At 37.3% G+C, this 17,986-nt stretch overlaps 1 long non-coding RNA gene across 1 annotated transcript; it reads right to left on the bottom strand.

Moving 5' to 3' along the window:
- Window positions 1-1,164: 1,164 nt before the first annotated feature.
- On the bottom strand, window positions 1,165-16,699 carry LOC105485559 (uncharacterized). Its single transcript, XR_989663.3, has 3 exons — window positions 16,281-16,699; window positions 5,764-5,962; window positions 1,165-1,295 (listed from the first exon to the last, which is right to left on the bottom strand). It is a non-coding gene; the product is annotated as an uncharacterized lncRNA (long non-coding RNA).
- Between the last annotated feature and the right edge of the window lie 1,287 nt (window positions 16,700-17,986).

Raw genomic sequence — 17,986 nt, 5'->3', positions numbered from 1 at the left:
GGTTTTATATGCTTAGGCATATTATTTTTGAGTCTGGTATTAAATAAGCCAACATATGTTTGCAGTCTATATCTTTATTCATGCCATTGATTAAAAAATTGAATAAGCAAGATCTAAAGAAAAGTAACATACTGAATATATGACTAGAAACCTCTCTCCAAGTGACCAGGCTGGGCAAAATGCTGAAATCCCATCTCTACCAAAAAATAAGATGTGGTGGTGCACCCCTGTAGCCCCAGCTATGCTGGTGTCTACTCAGGAGGCTGAGACAGGAGGCTCACTCGAGCTCAGAAGGTGGAGGCTACAGTGAGCTATGACTGCCACTGCACTCAGCCTGGCTGACAAAGTAAGACACTGTCTCACAAAAAAAAAAAAAAAAAAAAAAAAAAAAAAAAAGGGAAAGGAAACCTCTCTCTAAGATGAAAAAGGAGGAAGAGGGTATTTGAGGCACACGTCCCCAATGAGGCAGATTAAATCAATATGAGCTTAAAATCCTTCCTAAACAACATTTAGTTCACTTATATTGTTCTGTTATACAAAATCAAAGTATTCCTCTTAGAAACAATATTTACCAAATTTTCCTTTATTATACCAATTGAGAAACAATTATGCCACTTCTCTTTAATCCTGCCTAGTTGTCCATGCTATCTGTCATAGTGTTCAAGTGCGTGGGCTTCGAGCCACACCACATGGGCACAAAAATTTCCTCTGCCACTTAAAATTGGGTGACTGACTTCACCTTTCTATGCCTCAGGATGACACTAGTTGCTGCCTCCTATAGTTGTGAGGATAAAATGAGTGTCTACAGGCAAAGCACCTGGTATTTAAATACAAGTTAATTATAGTCATAATTATTACTATGATTATGGTTGTTATTTGATTAACTCCCTCGATGAAAACAAAGCATATGAAGTTGAATTAGAAAAGATTAGAATGATGTTAAAGTTGGGTCCTGTGAAGTAAAGAGAAGAGTCATGACAATTCCTTTGGCCAGAGAAGCCTCAAAACAGAATCTGGGTTTCAAAATCTACTTCCAAAGTAGAGAGATATAAAAGGTGGAAATGACATACAGCTATTTAGTTAGTCAAGTGAGTTTTCTTCTAAATCCATACTTTCTTCTAAATCTATAACAACCAAAGAAATTAATCCTTTTCTTTGCTCAGGTACCTATTTTCAAAGTTAAGCCATCTGGATGCAAATTCCTTTGAGTTTCGAGATGGTCATGACGGTCTTCACTCAGTCTTTCCCCCAGGTTGACATGTGGTTATTTCATTTAATCAGATTAAAATCAATACCTGGAAATACAAAGAAATGTATTTTTTAATTTCTCAAAAATGAATATTCACCAGTATGAAGTGAATAATTGCATGCCTCGTTCTCTGTATACTTGCTCTTTTAAGTAATACAGCTCAGTTTGCTTTCCTTTTCTTTTCTATCTAGAATCAAATTCAAATTGCTATCACTGGTTCATACATAATCAATCAAATAAACTAAAAAGCTACTGAAAGAATTTTCCATCATTAGGCTGCCTTTTGGAAGCTGCATAATTGGTCTGCTTTACTAGACAGTCAAATGCATGCAAATGCACTAGTGCTCATGACTTTCTTCCAGGCCATCCCCAGGCTAACACTGCCAATTCTTTTTGTCATTGTAGGTAGGTGACTTTATGTATTTTGGGACTTTTATTGTATAATAATAGGGACAAGAAAAATAAATGTTCACCTGGGCGTCAAAAATAATTGTTAAGCCACTATTTTAAATGATAGTTAATTATGGGACTCTACTGTTTTGTGAGGAATATAGAAAAATGTTTTGAATAATTTCTCTTCCTGGGACACTTTGAGGGGTCAAATGTATTCTGTTCTTAAGTATCAGTGAAAACATCTTTTGCATTCTCTCTGATCTTAGTGTTTTGATGTTGTGTGCTATGAACCGAAACATTGCATTACGAAAAGAAATCTTTATACATTTGACAGCTTGTTGGTCTCTGAGGAATCTATTCAATTAGTGTCATGTCCTGGTTCCCTACGGGATCAAAATTCACAGAGAATTGAGATGTCTTAGAAGTTGTATCCAATAAACCAAGAAAAGCATCAAGAAATTTTTTTCCTTAAAATGAAAGATACAAAAAAAATGAGTTTCTGCATAACTCACGTAAAAACGGCAGCCTAGAATCTGACACTTAGGTGATCATCACTGAAACGTGTTGTCTGGGTCTGCTAATTTGACGTTATATAGCTATAATTTAAATCAGATCTATCAAAACCTACCTTGACTTTGACTCATGCTGCCTATTTTTCTTCTCAAGGGAATCTGGGAAAATCCTACTTCTTGAGGAGGAGAGGACATCAATTTGACATTACAGATTGGAGTCCATCATTGGGATCATGTGGCATAGGATAGATGCTCAGTGTGCACGGGAATCAATAGAATCTTCTGGGTGAATGTCAGCTGCTATCCATGGAAGGTACAGAAAATGGAGACTAGACCAGAAGCCATGTTGAACTTTATAAAGGCCTTTTCTGCATCTATTGAGATAATCATGTGGTTTTTGGGTTTAGTCCAGTTTATGTGATGAATCACTTTTATTGATTTGTGTATGTTGAACTAGACTTGCACCCTGGGGATGAAGCCTACTTGATCATAGTGGATAAGCTATTTGATATGTGACTGGGTTTGGTTTGCCAGTATTTTGTCGAGGATTTTTGCGTCGATGTTCATCAAGGATATTGGCCTGAAGTTTTCTTTTTCTATTGTGTCTCTACCAGGTTTTGGTATCAGGATAATGCTAGCCTCATAGAATGAGTTAGGGAGGAGTCCCTCCTCCTCAATTTCTTGAAATAGTTTAAGTAGGAATGGTTCCAGCTCTTCTTTGTACCTCTGGTAGAATTCAGCTGTGAATCCTTCTGTTCCTGAACTTTTTTTTGGTTGGTAGTCCTCTCAATAAAGTAGATATTAAAGGAATATACCCAAAATAATAAGAGCTGTACATGCAAGCCCAGAGTCAATATCATACTGAATGGGCAATAACTGGAAACACTCCCCTTGAAAAACAGCACAAGACAAGCTTGTTCTCCCTCACCACCCCTACTCAACATAGCGTTGGAAGTCCTGGCCAGGGCAATCAGGCAAGAGAGAGAAATAAAGCATATTCAAATAGAAAGAGAAATTAAACTATCTTTGTTTCCAGATGACATGAACCTGTATCTAGAAAACCCCATCATTTCAACCCCAAAGACTCTTAAGCTGATAAGCAAATTAGCAAAGTCTCAGGATGCAAAATCAATGTGCAAAAATTACCAGCATTTCTATATGCTAACAACAGGCAAGTCGAGAGCCAAATCAGGAATGAACTCCCATTCACAATTGCTACAAAATGGATAAAATAGCTAGGAATACAGCTAACAAGGGAAGTGAAGGACGTCTTCAAAGAGAACTACAAACCACTGCTCTAAGTAGAAAAGACACAAAGAAATGGGAAAACATTCCATGCTCATGGATAGGAAGAATCAATATCATTAAAATGGCCATACTGCTCAAAGCAATTTACAGATTCAATGCATTCCTAGTAAACTACCATAGACATTCTGCACATAATTAGAAAAAAAAAAACATTTTAAGATTTATATGGACCCAAAAACAGAGCCTGAATAGCCAAGGCAACCCTTAGCAAAAAGGACAAGGCTGGAAGTTATCACACTGCCTAATTTCAAGCTATACAACATGGCTACAGTAACCAAAACAGCATGGTACTGGTACGAGAACAGACACATAGACCAATGGAACAGGATAGAGAACCCAGAAACAATGCCACACACCTACGATCATCTGATCTTTGATAAACCTGACAAAAACAAGCAATGGGGAAAGGATTCCCTATTTAATAAATGGTGCTGGGATAACTGGTTGGCATCAGTTGAAAAAACGGGAACTGGACTCCTTCCTTACACCATATACAAAATGAACTCAAGAAGGAATAAAGACTTAAATGTGAAATTCCAAACTATAAAAAGCCTAGAAGAAAACCTAGGCAATATGATTCGGGACACAGACACTGACAAAGATTTCATGACCAAGATTCCAAAAGCAATCGCATCAAAAGCAAAAGTTGACAAATAGGACCCAATTAAACTAACACATTTCTTCACAGCACACACACACAAACACATCCCCCCCCAAAAAAAAAATCAACAGAGTAAACAGACAACCTACAGAATGGGAGAAAATTTTTGCCATCAATCCGTCTGACAAAAGTCTAATATCCAGCATCTATAAAGAACTCAAACAAATTTACAAGAAAAAACAAATAACCTCATTAAAAAGTGGGCAAAAGATATGAACAGACACTTCTCAAAAGAAGACATACATGTGGCCAACAAACATATGCAAAAAAGCTCATCACTCATCATTAGAGAAATGCAAATCAAAACCACAATTAGATACTATTTCACACCAGTCACCATGGCCATTATTAAAAAGTCAAAAAATAACATGCTAGTGAGGTCGTGGAGAAAAAGGAACTCTTTTACACTGTTGTTGGAAGTGTAAATTAGTTCAACCATTGTGGATGACGGTGTGGCAATTACTCAAAGACATAAAGTCAGAAATACCATTCAACCTAGCAATCCCATTACTGGGTAATTCCCAGAGGAATATAAATTATTCTATTAGAAAGATACATGCACAAGTATATCACTGCAGCACTATTCACAATAACAAAGACAGAATTAACTTAAATGCCTGTCAGTGATAGGCCGGATGAAGAAAATGTCATACATATACACCAGGAAATACTAGGCAGCTGTATAGACAAACCAGACCAAGTCCTTTGCAAGGACATGGATGAAGCTGGAGGCCATTATCTTTATCAAACTAATGCAGGAACAGAAAACCAAACACCACATTTTCTCACTTATAAGTGGGAACTAAATGATGAGAACACATGGACACATGGGGTGAGGAACAACACACACTGGGATCCGTTGGTGGGGGGCAGGAGGAGGGAGAGCATCAGGAAAAATAGCTAATGCATGCTGAGCTAATACCTAGGTGATGGGATAATGTGTGCAGCAAACCCCCACGACACACATGTACCTATGTAACAAACCTGCACATCTGCACATGTACCCTTAAACTTAAAATAAAAGTTGGAAAGAAAATAATCTATATTAAAAAAAGAAAATGAAGAGTAGAGAAGTTGGATCTACTACCAACATCAAATAATGAACAGAGTTCTATGAATGAAGTTAAAATCTTACCAAAAAAGTAGGTGGAGAGTTAAATACAGGCATAAAATAAAGAGCAAGGAACAAGTAGCAGGAGGAAGCAACCCAGGAATATTTTGTTTTTGGCTCCTCAAGCTCCACTTTCATTGGTTATTGTCACTACATTGTATAGCCTTTGGGTCTTGATTGTGTAATATTTGGTTGAAAGGCTTGGCGTAAAGGCACAGTTTTATGCAGACAGCTTCCTTCCCAGGTTGCAGTGACCGCATGTGTGCTCCCGCCTGCTTGTTACTAGCCCCTGCTCTTGGAGTCTACAGATGACGGATTGCTGCTTATGGTGCCATCGATGCCCTGATGGCTTGAATGATTTCTGAATCTACCTAGACCTACAGTCGGACTCCTTCAAATCCTTTGATTTTTTTTTTTTTTTCCTTTCTATGCCTGCGTTCTTCCAGTTTTTCTTATTTACTGCCTGCTTAGATACACTTCTTTGTCTCAACTTCCATTTCTGGCATGGCATCAATTCCTGGTTGCCTACCTGCCTTGTGTCCAGGTGGATCTTGAGCTCTACTCTGTGTATTGGTCCTGACTCTGCACTATTCAAGTGGTCACGATTTATCAACAGCTTCACACTCGACTCTTCATTCATTTAATGGGCCCACGATTTGCTTCACACTCGACTCTTCATTCATTTAATGGGCCCACGATTTGCCAAATTTTGCTTTCATCTTATAATCCTAGAAAGTAAATAAATAAACAGAAGCATAAAATACATTTTCTCCTGTAATCAGAATTTGGTACCTGGAAACTAAAATAATGACTGTCATCCTGGCAAACAAATAGATGATATTTGCTGGTGGGAGAGTTCTTATTTTGGAAACACTTTTGGCAAGATATGCCTGATTTTCTAGCATTGTCAAGAGCAAACAGCCATGCATTTCAAAGATTTATGAGGCACGAGTATCTGAAGACAAATGACTATATTTTATACCAAAAATTACTCCTCCTGTGTATGTGATGTGACTCCACATATGTTCTGGAGAACGTCATATTTTAATCTGTGCCAGGTGTGTCCTCATATCGTAAGAAAAGGCCTAGAGAGCTATGTCCGTCATCTTGGACCCATTTTTGTTTGGTCTTTGTCTCATGATTGATTGTTTCCTTTGATTAATTAGTAAAACTTACATTGGATAAGCTTTCTGATTCTTATGATACTGAATGTACAATCTAATCCTTTTTGCATTACTATTTACCCAATATCCTTTTGTTGTTATTAATCAACGTCCACAGTTCTAAGGCTGAAAAACTACTAAAATCTCCAAGAGTAAAATAGTTTCATTATAAAGTTCTGTCATGAGAAAATAAATCATTGTGAATATATGAAAGGACTTATTTGAGCACTGCAAGGTAGACCATGGCTTTTACTTAACGTTATCTATTTTTAATATTTATTGCAAAAAAATATATTTCCTAAAAATTTTGGGTAATATAATTGTATAATGCAACCTATGGCAAATATTTAAATATTTATTAATCCAAAGGAAAATAAATTGGCTGTGACTAATAATTGCAAAATATCTAGGCCGGGCTCAAGCCTGTAATCCCAGCACTTTGGGAGGCCGAGACGGGCGGATCACGAGGTCAGGAGATGGAGACCATCCTGGCTAACACGGTGAAACCCCGTCTCTACTAAAATACAAAAAAAAATGAGCCGGGCGCGGTGGCGGCACCTGTGGTCCCAGCTCCTCGGGAGGCTGAGGCAGGAGAATGGCGGGAACCCGGGGGGCGGAGCTTGCAGGGAGCTGAGATCCGGCCACTGCACTCCAGCCCGGGCAACAGAGCCAGACTCCGTCTCAAAAAAAAAAATCTACTAAATACTAGGACGTGTGCTATGATTAACATGCGTTAATTAAATCTCATATGCCCCACAATTTTTTTTTCAGGTAGCAATTATTATTTATAGGTGAGAAAACAGATTTGAGAAGTTAAGGAGTAGGTAGTCCCTGGATTATATTCAGAAAATGACAGAGGACAAGTTAAGGAGTAGGTAGTCCCTGGATTATATTCAGAAAATGACAGAGGACAAATTAAATCAGAGTTAGTTTAATGAATGCCCATCATGTCCTTCTTGCAGCATGCTATCTAATTTAACACTGATATACGGACACATTACTATAGGGTAAACTTGGAAAAGAGTTGCTCTGGATTCTGTACAATTATTAGAACATTTAATAATAATTTTATAGTAACTTGATTTTTAGTTTAAAACTCAAAACAATTGATAGCCATTAATCTTTTAATATTTTAAACACATATAGTTATATCTCTGTAACTGAATCAAACATTGCCAAATTAATTCCAACAAAACTACATTATTTATCATTTGCTATAAATTATTATTTTAATTTATTGATTGTGTGGTTATGCATGTATTGGATTTGTTTTATAATTGCATAAGAACTATAAACATGAAATGTTGGATAGAGATGTATAAAAGAATTTAAATCAACAGTAGGAGGTCAGACTTTTTTTTTTGAAAAGGTGGTGACCTTGGACATTTTCAGAAACAGAGACTACAATTCCATGTGCTTTGGCAATCATGGTGGCCAGAGCTCAGCGATTGCAATCAGGGAGGGAACAGAACGCTCAGGCAGTTTGGCTCTTACGGTCATCGTTTCTCAACGCAAATCAACAATCTTTTAATTAAGTTATCTTTCCCAAATTTGCACATATTTTCAGTAGTGCAAGTTTCTTAGAGTCTGATTAGTTCTGGGCTCTTGTTTAAAAAGTGAAAGATGAGATCATAGAAAATAATCCCCTAATATTGTTGTTACTAGCCCACCTTCAACTCCATATTAAATTTTATACAAAAAGTTTAAAGTTTCTAGGTTTTTAAAATGAGAAACGGAAGCACAAAATGTTTACTTCATCAAAATGGGGACATAGGTCATACACAAATGGGGAAAAAAGGAAGAGAGACAGGAAGCACAGGTAGAAAGAAAAACGTGTCCACAATTTGACTTGAATTTAGGCATTGGGATAAGGATGTTTAGGCATTTGAGTTAAACAATCAGCTACCTGCATTCAATATTTCTTCCAAGTCTGGTTTTGCTTTACCTGGATGTTTATTTTTCTAATAGAATGAATTAGTTTGAAGGAAACTACCACCACACAAAATTGAGCTATCATTTTCACTATCATTAGCAGTTAACAAAGTAGTAGTATTTTAAAATTCCTGCATTTTTAACTCAATGTAATATCATGATGTTTCAGAGAGGTAGGTACTGGGACTGTGCCCATTTTACTGATGGAGAAGTAGAGAAATAGAGAGGCAGATGATGTAATTTAAACAGACTGTAGGGATAAATTCAAACCTTGTCAATTTCACTCTAGCGTACAGCTCCTTAGCCACTATATTGTAGAGCCTTTTCATGACCTGGCAGATGACTTTTGGCAGTCAATAGTTTGACTTTTCAAAAGTCTCACTAGTGAACATATTTATGAATGGTTTAGTTTAAGACATGGAATCTATAATAGTTGCTATTAAAGAGTATTGATTGTCTCTTGGGTGTGTCACAGCTAACTCTTATTCAGCAACTAAAGCTGGTATGCGATGCCAAGGATTAAGGACAGAATGCACGCCTGCTAGTCACTAGTGATCTCTTTATAACACTATTCTAAGGAATGTGCATCAATATTTCATAATCTATAGGCTCAATATTTGATGAGATATTTTATCTCTATTCGCTAAATTAAACTTATTTTGCAATTAAATTTTTTAAATAAATGAGTTATTATTTTGAGGTTTTTACCTTTTAGGTTGAAAATGTTTCAGTAATCCTTCATTTTATGAGTAAAAATGAAGACTGTCTAATTTAAAGTGGAATGATTGGGAATACGTACACACTGAGGCAGTTTTGTGCTCAATATCTCACAAATCAGTCAGTAGAATCAACTTTTAACATGGTTAAAGTTTTGACTAAACCTGCATCCTCATTATGATAAAAAATGGGTTCTGTATGAAGTGCAGTTTATGTAAAGAAATATAATCAAATTTTATTTTCCTCATAGGAATATTTTATTTTACTTTGATTTGATTTCTATTTATAATTGATTTGTATCAAATAATGCTGATTAAAATAATTATCATATTAATTAATATAAATAAAGTATCCCAATCATAAATTAATTCTATTTTCCTCTGGTAGATATTTCAAAGCATTTTGTCATCATTTGTGACAGATACACAGATGTACATACACCTTCTTAACATGTTAATTTTCATGGTGGAGCCATCAGATTAAGCTTCTTTCTACTGAATTTCTAATCTGTGGTAGGTAGCCAGATGTAACTCTTTCATTTGACTTAGTAGTGGGAGACAGATTCACCCACACTCCTTCTGCTAACATTATGGTGGTATAGTGAGAAGAGAGTTTATAAAAAGAAGCATGCATAGTATTATGATCAGATACTTGAAAAATATTATTATGCCAGTGAAAAACTCAATGATGCTTCAGTGTCCTTACATTTATTTCCAAATGCAAGCACCTTTTATTCCTTCACACAAGTATCATATCACAGCTATGCTTTCACCAAATCAACAGCTGGCAAACATTTACTTCTGTGAGTAAACTCAGTAGTTCCATCTATAAAAGTTATTTCTATATCAGCTATTTGATTGTTAAAATTATTTAGCTGTTGTTGAAAGATTATGATCCGTATTCTGTTAAATAAGTTGATAAATGTAAAACATTTTGACCAGTGCCCAGAATATGGTAAGCAATATAGAATGTGATGTGCTATATTTTTTTCTCAAATTAAAGCTTGGTTCCTTTGGCAGATTTTAAGATGAGACAATACATCTAACTTTCTAGATTTAAAATATCATACACACACTAACACATAATATTTAAAGTATATCTTTTAATTTCATCCAGCAATCCCAATGCTGGGTATATCCCCAAAGGAAAATAAATCATTGTACCAAAAATATACCTGTATTTGTATGTTTATTTTAGCACTTTGCACAATAGCAAAGATATGAAATCAACCTGTATCCATTAAAGGATGATTGGATAAAGAAAATGTGGTATATTTATACAATGAAATATTACTTATATTAGTCCATTTTCACACTGCTGATAAAGACATACCTGAGACTGGGCAATTTACAAGAGAAAGAGGTTTATTGGACTTACAGTTCCACATGGCTGAAGAGGCCTCACCATCATAGCGGAAGATGAAAGACACATCTCACATGGTGACAGATAAGAGAAGAGAGCTTGTGTAGGGAAACTCCCCTTTTTAAAACCTTCAGATCTCATGAGAACAGCATGGGGAAGACCTGCCCTCATGATTCAGTTACCTCCCACCGGGTCCCTCCGACAACACATGGGAATTCAAGATGAGATTTGTATGGGGACACAGCCAAACCATAGAATTCTGCCCCGACCCCTCCCAAATTTCATGTCCTCACATGTAAAACCAATCACGCCTTCTTAAAAATCCCCCAAAGTCTTAACTCATTTCAGCATCAACTCAAAAGCCCACAGTCCAAAGTCTCATCCAAGACAAAGCAAGTCCCTTCTGCCTATGAGCCTGTAAAGTCAAAAACAAGTTAGTTACTTACTAAATACAATGTGGGTACAGGCATTGGGTAAGTACAGCTATTCCAAATGGGAGAAATTGGCCAAAACAAAGGGGCTACAGGCTCCACGCAAGTCCAAAATCCAGCAGGGAAGTCAAATCTTAAAAGCTCCATAATGATTTCTTTTGACTCCATGTCTCAATTCGAGGTCATGCCAGTGTAAGAGGTGTGTTTCCATGGTCTTCGGCCGCTCCGCCCTTGTGGCTTTGCAGGGTATAGCCCCCCTCCTGGCAGTTTTCATGGGCTGACATTGAATGTCTGGCTTTCCCAGGTGCATGCTGTAAGCTCTCAGTGGATCTACCATTTTGGGGACTGGAAGATGCTGTCCCTCTTCTCACAGCTCCACTAGGTGGTGCCGCAGTAGGGACTCTCTGTGGGGGATCAGACCCCACATTTCCCTTCTGCGCTGCCCTAGTAGAGGTTCTCCATGAGGGCCCTGCCCCTGCAGAAAACTTCTACCTGGGCATGAAGGCATTTCTATAATCCTCTGAACCCTAGGCAGACGTCCCCAAACCTCAATTCTTGACTTGTGAGAAACTGCAGGTTCAACACCATGTGGAAGCTGCCAAAGCTTGGGGCTTCCATCCTCTGAAGCAACAGCCCAAACTGTACCTTGGCCTTTTTAGTCACAGCTGGAGTGGCCGTGACACAGGGCACCAAGTCCCTAGACTGCACACAGCAGAGGGTCCCTGGGCCCAGCCCACGAAATCTTATTTTCCTCCTAAATCTCAGGGCCTGGGACCAGAGGTGCTGCTGCAAAGGTCTCTGACATGCCCTGGAGACATTTTACCCACTGTCTTGGTGATTAACATTCAGCTCCTCTTTACTTATGTAAATTTCTGCAACTGGCTTGAATTTCTCCTCAGAAAATGAGATTTGCTTTTCTATTGCATTGTCAAGCTGCAAATTTTCCAAACTTTTATACTCTGTTACCCTTTTAAAACGGAATGCTTTTAACAGCACCCAAGTCACCTCTTTAATGCTTTGCTGCTTATAAGTTTTTTCAGCCAGATACCCTAAATCATCTCTCTCCAGTTCAAAGTTCCACAGATCTCTAGGGTAGGGGCAAAATGACTCTAGTCTCTTTATTAAAACATAACAGGGGCCACGTTTGCTCCAGTTCCCAAGAAGTTCCTCATCTCCATCTGAGACCACCTCAGCCTGGATTTCGTTGTCCATATCATTATTCGCAGTTTGGTCAAAGCCATTAAACAAATTTCTAGGGAGTTCCAAACTTTCCCACATTTTCCTGACTTTTTCTCAGCCTTCCGAACTGTTCCAACCTCTGACTGTTACTCAGTTCCAAAGTTGATTCCACATTTTTGGCTGTCTTTTCAGCAAGGCCCCACTCTACTAGTACCAATTTACTGTATTAGTCTGTTTTCATGCTGCTGATAAAGACATACCTGGGACTGGGCAATTTCCTAAAGAAAGAGATTTATTGGACTTACAGTTCTACTTGGCTGGAGAGGCCTTCCAATTATAGCTGAAGGTGAAAGGCACGTCTCACATGGTGGCAGAAAAGAGAAGAGAGCTTGTGCAGGGACACTCCCCTTTTTAAAACCATCAGATCTCATGAGACTTGTTGGTGATCATGAGAATAGTACGGGAAATGTACCCCTCCCATGATTCAATTACCTCCTGCAGGGTGTCTCCCACAACATATGGGAATTCAAGATGCGATTCCGGTTAGGACACAGCCAAACCATGTCATTACTCAGTGATAAAACATGGAATCATGTCTTTTGTAGCAACATGGATTGGATTGGAGGCCATTATCTAAAGTGAAAGAAGTTAGAAACAGAGACAAATACCACATGCTCTGTTATAAATGGGAGCCAAATCATGTGCCCACATGAACGTAGAGTGTGGACTAATAGACATTGGAGACTCAGATGGGGAAGTGGTGCAAGAAGTCAATGATGAGAAATTACTCATACAATGTACATTGCTCAAGTGGTGAATACCCTAAAAGCCCTGATTTCACACTGTGCAATATAGCCCTGTAACAAAATTATACAAGTATTTCATAAATTTATAGAAATGAAAAAGTAACAAAAGTAATAACCGTGAATGTATTTTGGATTTCAATGATTGTTTTCATTCATTTTTAAAACACTGCTTCTTAGGAAAATATTCTTACAAAGTTATTCCTTATGCCAGAAATAACTAACTCATGGGTGTCACCTTACATGAGTTTCATAAAACAAAATTGTCTACTTTAAGTATAGCTACTTTTCTTACACATACGGTACACTTTGTGAGGTGTTTGCCTTGTGAATCTATGAAGTAATTCTGAAAACTTTCTATAATTAAAACTTTCTAGGTGCCTACTTTAAAAAGCATACTATAAATATTTTATATAACATCTCCCCTTTTCTAGCAATGAATTTCACCCACAAAGATATGACTGGAAGTATGTACGGGTAAGCATGAGCATTGGGACTGTACACACTGTAATAGATATGTAGGGATTTGTGAATAACTATGTAGGAGCTCTGAATATAGATGAATTGAAAAAAAATCCTACTTTGTGCTAGCCAACGTGAACTATGGCCCAAGCAACTAAAACAAGGACTATATTCATATTTTTGCTGACCCCAAACTGATGTATAACAGAAAATTGCTGGTAAACATGATGTCAGCAGAGCTATCTCTAATTTTTTTCAGTTGCTTTTTGCTGAAAAAGGTTTGTTTTTTTCACATTAAAAACTTAACCCTCAAAATAGTTTTAAAAATCCAGTCCCAATAAATTTTGATTATTACCTGCTAAAGCTTATTTAACTGTTAAGATAAACAAAAAGAGAACTATAACATGGCCTTTTGTTACTCATCTTTGTTTTTAACATGGTTATCTTGCAGTCATCTGATTTTCTTTTTAAATGAAGTAAGTTTAGGATACTCTTGTTTATTGTTTATCTAGGCTATGCTTTTAAAGTAAATGACTCATTTGCCATTTGAGACCATTTTGAAGCAAGCTAGATTTCGATAATAAATAAAAAACCATTATAGCTAAATTTATTTTCATTTATTTTTTCTTTCTAAGTATGCATCATGATGCATGAACTAACCCGATTAATTATCACAGTACAGTATAGAATTTGTCCTTAATGGGTAGACTTCGATAGGCCCAGAAGTAGATTGATTCTATGATCTAAAAAAATCTATATGTGAGGAAAAAGACATGAAGGCCTGAGCGTACTCAACTCAGTCAGCTTTTCATCTTAAGTCTCTAAGGATCTACCACTAGGGATGGAATTTGTTTACCTTAGGGAAACATCCCATGAGTAAATGCTGATTATAAAGTATCATTTAATATGTTATCAATTAATTAAGAGATCTCCCCCAGAGTCCCCAGGTAACAGGCAACATAAAAAGCAATCAACGAGATGTAAACTTATTTGTAAATTGTGAACATTGACATCTGCTCTGTAAATGGGTTAAAATGAAGCAGGGAATAATGTCATTGAGTAAAAGGAGAAAGAAAATCGTGCGGATGTCAGTACTAACATTGAGAGTTAAGCCTACAGTTCAGAACGGTCCAGCTGACAACTTTCCCGCTGTGTGACACTGGTCAAGTTTCTAACCCTCTCTGAGCTCAGCTCCTCTCAGATATAAAACTCAGCTAATAAAATTATTCTCATCGTGTTGGTACAAGAAATAAATGAAGAGTACTTAGATAAGTCTTAGAACAGAGTTTGTACTCAATAAATCGAAGTTGTAATTGTTATTGTAATTGTTATTAGTATAACATATTAGAGTTTGACATTTTGAAAAAATGAACATTGAACATTTTTTTTCACCGTAGCTCTAATGATAGTCACCGTTTCTGACAATGGATAAGTAATTTTAAAGATGAATTTTACAAACTGTTTTTGTCTATGGAGAGTGACTATTCTTTACTTTTGAAAAAAACTTAATGTTTTACTCTCAGAGGCACTGTTGTCATAGCTTCTTAGATTTCGCTGCTTCCTCTTTTAACCTGTTTGTTCTCTAAAGTGCCGGCTGTTTACAAATTCTTCAACGGCATTCATTACTATGAGGGTCAAGGCAACTCTGTTGATCACAGTGACAAGGCATCCCGGCCTCATATCTTACTTGGTTCCAGCCCGGAGACCATGCACTTCCTCTGTCTGGAAATCTCTTCTCTCCCGCAAACTTTAATCTGAAACCCTAAGGACCACTGTACATGGCTGTGTGCTTAGAGTAACTTCAATATTTTCAGATCTTCTCCCAAACTCTAGATTCAGAAAATATTATTTAAAAATATTTATTCGCTGATATTGTTGACAGGAAAGAATTAAAGCCCTCAAACTGTCTTTTCAAGATCATATATTTGATCACATATGATGCTAGGATTTTCAATTCTTCAGAGTCAAAATCCATTCCACGCCATCATTTTAGGCAAACTTTAGTTTCTTTTATGCCATATGTTAGAAAGTCAACTTTTATAATCAGTCCCCATATGCTATCAATGACTTTAACAAGTTTTATTTCAGATGTTTATTTCTAATTCTGTACACCTGATTATAATTTATATTTCTCCACTCCAGATCTAACCCAGGAAACATTTAATCAATTCCCTCCCCACATCCCAAATTTACATCAGTGCATACCACATCATGCTTCTGGAATAATCTTTCTAGCTTTCACATCTAATGTTGTCTCTCTCTTACTCTTAAAAAACTGGAAGTTTTTTCAAGATGTACAATATTAGCTTCTATCTACAGTTTTAGGTGTAACTAGATAACTCGCTGCATCTCTCCACTCTCTCCCACTCGCTGCATCTCTCCACGCTCTCTCCCACTCGCTGCATCTCTCCACTCTCTCCCACTCGCTGCGTCTCTCCACTCTCTCCCACTCACTGTGTCTCTCCCACCTGACTGCACTAAAGCGCAGGAATTGTATATTGCTCAGTTCTGAACGAACCCACCCTCCTGTAAGTACACACTCAGCCAGTCAACCTCTAGCAAAGTGGCACCTGCTGGAAATTGCTGATGGTAAATTTCATGATCACATTGCACTGTGACATAAACCATGTTGCTATAGCCAAATTCTAAGGAGAAATTTAATGTATATTTAAAAATTTTTTTGTGTGGGATGTTAGCCTTTAGAAAAAGATATGTATAATCTTAATTCTCATATAAGCTGTAATCCACACTTTTCAAATAAGCAAACTCAGAATTGTGAACAAAAGAGAAGAAACAGCCTGAACTGGAGCAATTCCTGTGTCCTTTGTCCGGGAAAACCTAGGGAATAAAGCATCAGATCAAATGCCATTTTCAGACAGCAGGTTGAGTCAGAATAAATGAATAATTTTAGGAAACTTATTTTCTGGCTTTAATATTTTTAGTAAAGCGTTAAGGTCGAGGTACCCCTCACCACTCTCCACTGCTGTCCCCACTCACCTTCAACAACAACGTTCAACATCAAAGTGATTTGCTGCTGGGCATTTTGGCATATTAATACGACATTCTAATTAGTCCAAATAAGAAGTCCTGTTGCTTTTAGAAGCTAATGATCAGAGGAAAGCCGTGATTAGTCATGTCAGGTTAAATTTCATCAGTCTCATACTTTCTTACACTACCAAATTGTCAGAAAGCGACAGTCCTTGAAAATGATGACAGTTGTTTACCACGATTTCAGATAGAATCAAAACAAATCCAAACAGCATAAAACAGATAAAGGGAGATGAAGAAAAGGAGCAAGAGTAAAATAATGAGAAGAAAAGGATTATTTAGCTACTACTTTGTATCACGTAGTAGCAGCTTTCCATTCCAAGTAGAAGAGTCTAAGCCATCCGGAAGCGATCTTCAGCAGCTGGTGACACTTGTCCCGTATGCTCATCCTTCGAGCCTTTTCCTGTCACTGCAGTGTAGGACGGAACTAGCCAATCACACCAAATGTGCCTTTCAGAAGGAAGTCACCATGATACAAGCAAGCATCAAATAATTAAAACGTGATGAGATTGATACAAGTAATTTTCAAATTATACTTAAAAATGGATAGCAAAGATTTTATTCAATGATACTTCTGACAAATATTTTTAAATATGAAAGTTTCATATTTTTTCCTAAGAAATAAAAAAAGTTGACATGTGTTACATGGAATGCATAATTTTATTGTGCTAACTGAATTAAGATTTGAAAATGTATTTTTATGTTTTAGCACAATATTTGGCATTCTAACGTGGTGAACAGTGAAGAAATTGATAGTGACATTCACAGAGCAGTACTTAGTTTCTTACAGATTATTTATAGAAGTCCCTGTGGTGGATGCTAAGAAAGACCCCATGTACCGCTACATAATATAAACAAAATTAATTTTTACTACCCAAAATTCCAATGGAAAAAACTTACTGAAAATAAAATACAAAACATCTCCATCTAAAGAGCAAATGACTTCCCTTTGAAAGCAGCTTCAAATCACTCCTAACTAGGTCAAAATCAGGAATCACGTTACCTGGGATGCCTTGACCCAACTTCTTACAACGAAAGTGTCCTCACACAGTTGCAGAATGCCCCCTATAGTCAGCGTGCCTAACTTACGGTGGAGAGTGGGAACTGTGGTGGCTTTTATAAAATAGCCTCCACAAAGTTTTTAGAACTTTTTTCATTTTATCAATGGTCTGTGTTGCCTGCCCATGGAAATCTCAGCAGACTTGAGCTGGCTTAGAAGAAAGTGACACACACTGTCGTCTGATGCTAGGTCGTAAAAGGCCGTGCAGCTTCCACCTGGTTATCCTGGAATGTTTGCCCCCGGAATGGTTTGTCTTGGGTGTGTGCTACTGGGACCCAACTGTCAGGCTGTCGGAAGCCCAAGCCACCCACAGATAATATGTGTAGGTGTTCCTGTTTATAGTTCTACTCTTGGAATGGTTCCAACCTGGGGTCCAGACAAGTTAATGAAGACAACTCTAGACAATTCCACCTACTTAGGTCTTCCCAGCGGAGACCCCAGAGTTTGTGGGCAGATTAGCCTTCCTCTCTGTACCCCATCTACACTCTTGACCCTCAGAACCATGAGCATCCTAACATGTTTGCTATTTAATACCACAAATTTTAAGGTGGCTAATACACATGAATAGAAAACCAGGAAACAAAAAACTAACAAG

The sequence above is a fragment of the Macaca nemestrina genome, chromosome 2, assembly GCF_043159975.1.
Source record: "Macaca nemestrina isolate mMacNem1 chromosome 2, mMacNem.hap1, whole genome shotgun sequence".
NCBI classification, from domain to species: Eukaryota; Metazoa; Chordata; class Mammalia; order Primates; family Cercopithecidae; genus Macaca; species Macaca nemestrina.
Note: the sequence above shows the minus strand (reverse complement) of the source record. Positions and strands in the feature narration are given on the sequence as shown.